The sequence below is a fragment of the Bufo gargarizans genome, chromosome 4, assembly GCF_014858855.1.
Source record: "Bufo gargarizans isolate SCDJY-AF-19 chromosome 4, ASM1485885v1, whole genome shotgun sequence".
Lineage (NCBI taxonomy): Eukaryota > Metazoa > Chordata > Amphibia > Anura > Bufonidae > Bufo > Bufo gargarizans.
The window spans coordinates 353212375-353221238 of NC_058083.1; the positions used below are offsets into that span (position 1 = coordinate 353212375).

General features: G+C 43.5%; 1 long non-coding RNA gene across 1 annotated transcript; it reads right to left on the reverse strand.

The window, feature by feature from the left end:
* Positions 1–600: 600 nt before the first annotated feature.
* LOC122933668 lies at positions 601–3976 on the reverse strand. The gene is made up of 3 exons (XR_006388530.1): positions 3897–3976; positions 2702–2789; positions 601–1164 (listed from the first exon to the last, which is right to left on the reverse strand). It is a non-coding gene; the product is annotated as an uncharacterized LOC122933668 (long non-coding RNA).
* Positions 3977–8864: the final 4888 nt, after the last annotated feature.

The following is an 8864-nucleotide window of genomic DNA, read 5'->3' on the forward strand; positions in this document are numbered from 1 at the left end:
AAGCAATGCTGGCTATAAAAGCCGAACAAAAAAAATAGGGCTACTTCAAGCTTGCTTACAGAGGCATCAGCGTCAGCTGGATGCTGAATACAGGAATCTGGAGGAGCAGAGGAAGAACCATAATAAGGAGTTGCTGGAGATCCAGAAAGAACTCCAAATTTTGCCTTAGATTTTTTTTTTGCAAATATTTTACATAATTTCTATTTGTAAATAAATATTTTATTACGTTTAATAATTTGCTTTCGTATGTTTAATATTGTTATTTAATACATAAACTAGCTGTGGACCCGCATTGCTCGAGTATTTATTTATTGCAAATATATATTAAATAACAGTGACTTTAGCAATGGTCGCCCGTTTAACAGTGAATTTCACGGTGACCGGCCCTTTAACTGTGAACTCCACAGCGCCCGTAAGTTGGCAGTTAGGATTTAAGTTAAAGGCTGGAGGCAGGCTTGTATTGGCTAATGCAGGTGATATTTTGGGAATATCTCGGGAACGGTACGTCCTAGAGAGCTGAGACCCCCGCATTATTTCTTTCCAGGTAGCAAGGGATGTTTATACCAAATTTCATTGAATTGTTGTGTTGTTTTTTTGAGTTTTTGCGGAACATACACATATACATACACACACAGATACATCCTTTTTTATATATAGATTTAAATTTATCAGGTTGCAGGAAGGCCCCTTGAGTCGTAGTGCAAAGTCATACGGAACAGGACAGACAGCAGCAGCAGGTTAAGGTAACAGTGGAGGGTACGGTCTACCCTAAACTCAATATGATCAGGACAAACAGAAATTATGCTAACAATATGAAAGAATGCAGTCAGACATTAGAACAGAACAAAATAAACATTTTTCGAGTGGTGGGGGTTCTTGTGGTGGCTGGGAGGGTCCAGCGTCTTCCACCTCCACCTCTTCTCCCACATCAGGTGTGTCAGTCACCTCATCCTGAAGCTCATGGGAGGGTCCTGGCTCATGAGCTTTCATAGGAGCCATCATATTGCCATCAGGTGGTGGAGGGGCTGCTACATCCTCTGAGGGTCCTGCCTGCTCTTGTGAATCCTCCTCATCTGTTGTTGAGACCTCCATCACTACCACATTTAGTGGATGTTTTTTTCTGTTTTCGCGGTCCTCTCCTCTTTATAGTAGGAACAGGAACACCTATAATCACAGAATATTACGAATTTTCACAATGAAATCATAAATCACAACAAAGTTAAAGATCCAGAAATTCATATACTGTATGGAGGGATCTGCATGGGATTATGATAAACCACAAAGTGTATTTGACTCTTTTTGGCATTATCTAACATTTTAAAACCAGTGTTCCAGATGTGTTAAACTAGCCAAATTTAGAAGGTAGGATGAGGTAACACAGTATTTATTAGGAGGGTGTCCTTTACGGTATTGAGGCTGGGTTATTGACTTTTAATCAAAACACGCAACTGTTCGGAAATTAGATAAGGGGTTACTGGATGTTGTTATGGTGGGTATATAATATTTGTGTCTGCCGGCGTTACACTATCTGCCAAGCCGCATTTTGAAGATCTGCTGCCAGCACGCCCTCCCTCCCTGTTGATTTAGTATTCACGGTCAATTGATTATTAGACGGAGGGCTAAAGTCGCTTGCAGAAAGGCGGAGAGAGGAATCAATTTTAATATGCCATTTAAGCAGAATTTATTGTTGGTATATTCAGTGTTAAAAAGCAGTCTTTCATTTAAAATCGTCATTTTAGAACTAAAAGATAAAGATCTCCCTTAAGCTTGCATTTCGTTAGTTGTTGTAGCAGACTGCGTTTCAACTACAATGGATGTTTCATATGTACTGTTGAATGGATTTACAATATTAGGTTTAATTACCTAATTAGTATGTAACCTGCTTAGCAATCGTCTGGTTGTGCGGTAGAAACACAATGGCTACAATAGATGTCTCAAATGGATTGTTGATTATTAAATTACTTTGCAGACTGAGGGGAGGGGATGTGTGGCCTGTAACCAGTCTGTGATTAAACAATGGATCATTTTCTGTATGTGTTTGCCTTGCATGGGAGAGGGGCATAAAAGTAGGGAATGTGGCATTAAACATAGTCCTGATTTCAAGTGGTCTTAAACTTTTGATCAGGACTGTATATATATAATCTATAATCCCATGCAAATTACGTGGGGGATGTATGAAATGGACGGGGCCTTTCAAATAAATACTGAATGATGCTTGCATTTTATGTATATATATATATAAACATAAAGACATATGTGTGTGTGTCTGTGAAACGTATCAAATCATCCGGTGAGATCATACATCTGTACTGCGCTGTGTATATAACTATATATATATATATATCTATATATATATATATATATATATATATATATATATACAATCTCGAGAGGTAGAGATGTATGATGTAAGCAGATTATTTTGTACGTGTCACACCGGGTATTAAGTAATCATTTTTAAAGGGATGAAATACGGATGTAGTAGATTTAACACAGATCCTTTAGGAGACGTGTTATGTAAACAAAATGCAATTAAATGCGTTACACTATTTTTTAACAATGGCTTTTGTGTCTAGATAACGCAATGAGTTAAGAGGTTGTGTGTTATCCAAACTACATCTCTACAGATTAGCAGCATAACTAAATATATACATTACATAGTGTTGTAAAGAGAGATACAAAAGTCATGTATGTATTGTACCTGGACATAACTCTGCACGGAGAGACCTCAGGATGGCCCGCTTCTCCACTCTCTTCTTGGTTAGGGCGTATCCCCGCACCAACAAACGCTGCAATATAAAGATGCAAGCATATAATTCCAATTTTTTACATTCAAAATTTTAAAACATATGTCCTCAACAAACCTGCAAAAAGTAGTTACGTATTTAAAGGGGAAATATTAGATTAAATGTTAACGTTATAAGATCGGATTGTAATGCGATTCTATGTGTGTGGGGGAGGGAGCAATTGGATATTGGCCGGCTAAGCTGTGATGTACTTGTCTAGTAAAGGGACGGTACGGTATTGGGTGTACAGCTGGTTTGCATCACCGTGGTGCACCCTGGGTAACGCTAAATGAAACAGCAAATACGGTGAGACAAAGAAAGCTCATGGACATTAAATATAATCTATATATATTGTGTGTGTGTATGGTATATAGTGTATGGTACCGTATATAGTGTGTGGTATATATCGAGTGACAGGAAAATGGACATGCTATGTGCTGTGCATGTGATATAGGCCTCATGCACACGACCGTTGTGTGCATCCGCGGCCGCTGTTCCGTTTTCAGTTTTTTTCCGCGGACCCATTGACTTTCAATGGGTCCATGGAAAAATCGGAAAATGCACCGTTTGGCATCCGCGTCTGTGATCCGTGTTTCCAGTTCGTGAAAAAAAATAGGACCTGTCCTATTTTTTTCACGGACAACGGTTCACGGACCCATTCAAGTCAATGGGTCTGTGAAAAATCACGGATGCACACAGGATTGTCATCCGCGTCCGTGATCCGTGTCCGTTTTTTCCTATCATTTCAATGGCAAACGTGACTTAGATTTTTTTTTTCATTTTTCATGTCCGTAAATCCTCCAAAAATCAAAGACCCATGGAAGAAAAAACGGACACGGATCACGGAACAATGGAAACCATTTTTGCGGACCGCAAAAAAAAGTCCTTGTGCATGAGGCCATAAATGTATCTGTTGTCCATACATACAGGCTACAAACATAGTGCTGTGAAGTAAGAAGAATACTTAGTGCAGTGCACAAATCTATTTTTTCCTTAAAAAAAATCGTATTCATATTGAAAATATTCGAAATTTACGAATATTTTGCTAGACTCGATCAACTTATAATAATTGTTCTGACATGCATGCAAAAGTACTGTAATATTACTTACGGCTACGATGATTTCATCCTCGGCTTTTACAAAGCGGTGTCTCAGGATCTTTGCGGAGCAGATTGTACTTGAGTGTCTGCGAGTGTCTGAAGTGGAGAGTCCAGTGAAAACAATTTATAGTCGCGATCTACATGAGGTGAGTCACCTCAGGTGACGTACTGGTGATGTCATGCGGTCGGGCACACGTATTAACCATTACGATTTTTCTGTTGTAATATTCGTGAACTCGAATATTATAACCGAGATTATTGGTTTAGATTAGAATAGGATGAATATTCTAAAAACGAATATATTCTTTAGCAATATATTCTTTATTTCAAATATTTGGTCCATCTGAAAACGTGATTCCTTCCAGCTTCAATTCAGTTGCTTGTGGGCCAATGACTCATTGACCCACAAGCAAGAAGCAAAGAGGAATCATATATTTTCAGATGGGAAACAAAAACAAAAAAAAACGAATATTCGATTTCGCAAATATATAGAACTATATTTGAAATATTCGCGAAATCTCGAAGTTGCGATATTCGAGATAAAAATTCGATATTCGAATATTCGCACTCAACACTAATCAGGATATGTTGTATCGGGTAAACCAACTATGGGGTGAGCCTATTGAACAGTTGGTGGTCCCCAAGGCTTATCGCAAGCTTGTATTAGATCTAGCCCATCAAAACATTCTCGGGGTCACCTGGGGCTGCAGAAAACTCAGGATCATATTCTACAGCGGTTTTACTGGCCCAGCATATTCAAAAAAGTTTAAGAGTTTGTAAGTCTTGCCCAACCTGCCAGATAACTAGCCCCCAGCCACATTTCCGTAGTCCCCTAGTACGTCTCCCGATTATCGAAGTACCGTTTGACGGAATAGCTATGGACCTCATAGGCCCAGTACTGAAGTCTGCCAGAGGGTATAAACACATCTTAGTCATTGTAGACTACGCCACTCGGTATCCGAAGGGCGGTGCCACTGCGACATACCTTGGCCAAATTCATAGCTAAGGAGTTAATGGAGATGTTTTCCCGAGTGGGACTACCTAAAGAGGTTCTGACTGACCAAGGGACCCCTTTTATGTCCAAGGTATTGAGGGAACTTTGTAAGTTGCTGCACATAAAACAACTACGGACGTCCGTTTACCATCCGCAAATGGACGGTCTGGTAGAACCGTTTAACCAAACATTAAAAAATATGTTGAAAATGGTAGTGTCAAAAGATGGGAAGGACTGGGACCTTCTTCTGCCATATCTCATGTTCGCAGTGCGAGAGGTACGACAGGCCTCTACTGCTATATGGCAGACACCCTTGTGGACTCTTGGATGTGGCCAAAGAGGCGTGGGAACAACAACTCACTCCACATAAAAGTGTCATTGATTACGTTACCCAGATGAAAGATCGGATAGAGACAGTGTTGCCTCTTGTTAGGGAGCATATGGAAGCAGCTCAGCAAGTCCAGAGTCGGGTCTCTAATTGTCAGGCTGTGGTCAGGATCTTTAACTCGGGTGATCGGGTTTTGGTTCTGGTGCCAACCGTGGACAGTAAGTTCCTGGCTAGGTGGTAGGGGCACTACAAGGTACACCAGCCAGGGCAGCGAAAGCCGGAGTAGCTTTACCATGTTAATTTACTCAAACCGTGGAAAGATAGGGAAACCTGTACAGAAGACAGCCCGCTGATGTGTTTTCTAGAAGAGGTACCGGCCCCTCTGTCTGATGCAAGAGAGGTGGCTGCCACAGTAAAAACTGCTGACAGCTTCTTCTCTAAACAGACTCAGGAAGCCAGGGAGTTCGTTTGTCAGAACAAGGATGTGTTCTCAGACCTCCCTGAACACACTTCCATAATCCAGCATGACACTGTCACTGAGCCTCAGGCAAAAGTCTGATTAAAACCATACCGGGTACCCAAGGTTCGGCGACAAGCCATATCAGAGGAGGTGCAGCTAATGTTGCTTCTAGACGTTATTGAGGAGTCAAAAAGTCAGTTGGCCGATCCTATAGTTTGGATACCCAACCCGTACGGGACGTTGGCTTGGGTATCATCCGGGTGAATGAGCTCATCGCAAGGTTAGGACAAGCCCGTCATTTTTCTGTTTTGGACCTCACGAAAGGGTACTGGCAGGTGCCCTTAACGGAGGCTGCCAAAGAGAAAACTGTCTTTATCACACCTGAGGGGCTGTATCAATATAAGGTCTTACCCTTTGGTCTGCATGGCGCCTCCGCCACTTTTCAGCGACTAATGGACATTGTGCTTTGTCTACATCGTCGGTACGCTTCGGCTTACCTGGACGATATTGTCATCCACAGTACCGACTGGGAAAGTCACCTACACAAAGTGCACACTGTAGTGGACTCCCTTCGGAAAGCTGGCTTAACCGCTAACCCAAAAAAATGTGTGATAGAGTTAGAAGAGACTAAGTACCTGGGGTATGTCATTGGGCTCGGAGTCATCAAACCCCAAGTGAACAAAATAGAGGCGATACGGAATTGGCCCTGACCTGTCACAACTAGGCAAATATAGTAATTCCTGGGAATATTACATGAGGTTTGTTCCCCACTTTGCTACTCTAGCCGCGCCCTTGACAGGGCTCTTGAAGGGACACAAGTTAACAATGGTTCGCTAGGATTATCGGGTGGAAGAGGCTTTCTCCGCTTTGAAGTCAGCCCTGTGCGGGTCCCCGGTTTTGGTGACGCTCGACTTCAAAAGAGAGTTTATAGTACAGACCAATGCCTCCAAAGTAGGCCTCGGTGCTGTACTGTCTCAGGAAGTCAACGGGGAGGAGCATCCCATTGTCTTCCTCATCCTCACCCTAGCTGAGACCTGGTATAGTATAGTGGAAAGAGAGTGCCTGGCTATCAAGTGGGCACTAGAATCTCTCAGCTATTATTTATTGGGGAGAAAATTACGCCTGGTGACTGACCACTCCCCTCTCAAGTGGATAAGCCAGACGAAGGACATAAATGCCCGAGTCACCCAATGGTTTCTCTCCCTACAAAACTTTACGTTTTCAGTGGAACACAGGGTAGGCCGGTTACAGCGAAACGCGGCTGCCCTGTCCCGGGTACACTGTCTGGGGTGTGTTCACCCCCCCCAGAGCTGAACAAAGGTGGGGGGGAATGTGAGACAGTGAAAGGTTTGTGCTGCTGGGCTAATTTACAGCCAGGTGAGGTCAAATACCGGACCGTATTTTAAGTGCCGGTCCGGGTTTTGGCAGAACCTGGCTGTCCTTAAATAGGCAGCTGGGCTCAGAAGCGAGTTCTCTGTTTTGGGATCTGGAAGCCTTGTTTCTGGATGAAGGCTCGATGCAGAATTGTCGCATGGTGTGAATTACCACCAACACCGCAAGGTGACTTTTTGCTTGTTTATGACTGCTTGTTTTGTCACTTGCCTAAAGTGTGAATAAAACACAGAATTGTTTGATCCAAAGAACTTGTTGTTGCCTCTATACTGTGTCCACTAATCCTGTCTACCAGAGCTAATCCCCCACAGGGAATACTTGTTACTGGCACATGATTGGGGGACATCTATGGGGGCACTTCTTACAGGCACATTTTTGGTTGAACTTTTTACTGGCACATTATTGGGTGGCACTATGAAGGCATCTATGGGAGCACTTCTTACTGGCACATTATTGGGGGCACTGTGGGGGCATCTATGGGGGCACTTCTTACTAGCACATTATTGGTGGCCCTTTTTTTACTGGCACATTATTGGGTGGCACTATGGGGGCGCTTCTTACTGGCACATTATTCGGAGAACTATGGGGGCATCTACTGAAGCCACAAAGGAGGAGTGGGGGCATCTGCTGAAGCCACAACGAAGGAGTATTTTATATGGGGGGAAGGGGGATAGGGACACTATGGGGGCTTCTACTGAGGCCACAAAGAAGGGGCATTTTATATGGGGGGCTCTGTATAGGGGTATTTTATACTGGGGCACATTATGGTGGGTACTATAGGGAGGTACTATGGGCTCCTCTTTCCCCTTGGGGAGTGAGAGGATTTTCATCTAAGCTGTATCTGTTTTACCACGAATAAAGAAACAACGATACTGCAGTGCTGGAACTGTTTCCTTTGTTCTGAATATGAGGTCTTACCTGTTTATTCCTTGTACGAGGGGTGAATCCAGGATAAGGAAAGTGGAAGGTGAGCTGGATTCGTTTTGTTTGGACATTATACCTTGAAGTTTTTTCCGTGTCTCCCTGTTCATCCCCTGTGTGTCACGGCTGAGGATGGGTAAAACCCTCAGCCGTGCGATGCCACGTGATGTTAGTCGCTGCTCGGGCAGGACAACAGAATTAGGGAGCAGGTCACCTCCTAACACATCCCTAATCCGACCCTAACTCCTAGCTGCATAAGCCGACCTTGAAGGTAGGAGGGCCCATGCTCAGGAACCTCGGATCCCTACTCACCCTTCGCCGATCCCTGAACTAGGAACTGGGTAGACCACCTGTAACCATAAACAGACTATGGATATGGCAGGAGAGTGAAATACTTCCACCTCTACCAGCCACAGACACACTGACTGGATCCCTGGGCACAAGTGCTGGCTATCCACACACAAACATAAAAGGACACAGCACACATAAACACACAGGGACCCAGAACCATAGCTGCAATAATAACAGACACCACATAGACATAAACTTAACATCACATAAACATGTAGTATCCCAATTTATGACCACAAGGGTGGCCCTCACTGGCAGATGGTATATGGGACCAGGAGAGTGCCTCCAGCTTACTACAAGGCTGGAGTACCCCTCAGAACTCAGGTCTCAACTGAGGTTAAATAGCCCATGTAGCCACACCCACGCAGACACACCCAGTGCTCACAGACTAGGAAGGGAATTAACCCTTCTCACACCAGGGAAGGGAAGACAGCAACTAAAAGGGGAATACACACAATAAACCCTGTGCACACCAGACAAGGAAAGTGCACACATAAACACACGTTGCCAAAGACAACCGCATGCATGGACA